This window comes from Anneissia japonica, unplaced genomic scaffold (assembly GCF_011630105.1).
Source record: "Anneissia japonica isolate Jap-2015-1 unplaced genomic scaffold, ASM1163010v1 scaffold203357_len1572_cov183, whole genome shotgun sequence".
Lineage (NCBI taxonomy): Eukaryota > Metazoa > Echinodermata > Crinoidea > Comatulida > Comatulidae > Anneissia > Anneissia japonica.
In genome coordinates this window covers 1-1,572 of record NW_022734112.1, presented here as the reverse complement: position 1 = coordinate 1,572, position 1,572 = coordinate 1, and the positions used below count along the sequence as shown (strand labels likewise).

The 1,572-nt window shown below is 33.0% G+C and overlaps 1 long non-coding RNA gene across 1 annotated transcript; it reads right to left on the bottom strand.

The window, feature by feature from the left end:
• Nucleotides 1–168: 168 nt before the first annotated feature.
• On the bottom strand, nucleotides 169–1,572 carry LOC117116324. Its single transcript, XR_004446730.1, has 3 exons — nucleotides 1,559–1,572; nucleotides 746–896; nucleotides 169–311 (listed from the first exon to the last, which is right to left on the bottom strand). It is a non-coding gene; the product is annotated as an uncharacterized LOC117116324 (long non-coding RNA).

Below are 1,572 nucleotides of genomic sequence, written 5' to 3'. Positions count from 1 at the left end.
TTTAATAATATATCGTTTTAATGTTTTTTACTGTTCTGTTTGGAACATTTTGAAGTTTAAAGTCTAAAGTCCTTCATGTATTATTCTGTGTTCAAACTGATCTATTTAATAGAGTGATAGCTCTTGTTGTTTGATTATTATTTATGATGATTTTGAGTGTGGCTTGAATCGCACCTGTTTAATGATGGACTCGATGGAGACGTTCCTCATTTCTTGCTGCGGATTGTTGACACTGCTAGAGCTTCTGCCTCTCATTCCTGTAGGTTTATTGGCAGTCAATCCAGCACTATCACTCTCCAGCATGGCAGGAACTAGAAAAAAAAAATTAAAATTTGTTTTGAATCAGAGAATGGAACCTTCTGCGAAACCCCATTCCTTGGATAATGTTGCTGAGGTCCTACAAAACAACAATGCAAACATTATGCAAATATGTGTGTTTGTGAAAGGCTCTGATTGGTCAGTTTTTCTGTTTGATTGACATAGCAAAAAGGTACATTCTCCCATGAGCAGCCATAGCAAGAATACACATATGTATGGAACATGTAAGGGGGTGTGTTGTATTTGGCCACGAATTACCCTATCCTAGGCTGCACACTTTCTTGCAGGATCAATAGAGATTATTTCACCAGTGTGCAAATCTACTTTCTATACACTTGTTTTCACAATGGAAAATACACAGAAATGGTTTAACATTTATTAATTAAAAAGTTCCATCAAGATGTAATAAAATTTTGTTGAGCTTTACCTATCATTTGCTGGACCTGGTTCTCAATGATTCTGACTAGCATTTGATAGATATGTACGGCCAAGTCGTTCATTACACGCCGATACTCAGACAGATCAAAGTTACGAAGACAGTGTTCATTCTGGAAATCTGAGTTTTGTGCAGAAAAGTTCTAGGAACAAAAGATAGAAAAATTAAAATTTTAGTACTTATATTCCTAAAAACAGCAGACAACGTAACAATGGAAAGGGATTTGTCGCACTACGGTCACCGATGCAGTGTTTTCCCAGCTTAAGACACAGAAGGCAAAATGTAATTATATGTAATAGAAATTTTGTACTAAAAACATCTACATTCAAATTCAAATTTATTTTGGGTTAAAATTACAATTAAAAGACAATAAAAACAGAAACAAAAACAAAGAGTGCTGCCAACCCAGGATAACCAAAAGTACACAAAAGTGCCACTATCATGTGGCTCTCCAAGGCAGCACTCAACACACAGAAAACAACACAAAAGATATAATAGATATCATTTAGAAAAATATAATATTAAAAGATTGTAATATAAAATATTATTGCAAGGGATTCTCATAATTATCAAGTGACCACAATGCAAAATCAGGATCAAACAGGCACATACCGAACTTATGATTTGGTCATACATGTAAATGTTATAATTTTTTTAACATACACAAAGAGCAAAGATTTAATAGAAATTGTGTGGTTATCTTTAAAAAGTAAAAAAAAACAAATTATTTAAATGAGTATAATTATTTTTTTTAAAACATGTTTGAAATTATGTATGGTTTATAAAACAGACACTGCCTATTACCTCTTCTCCACTGT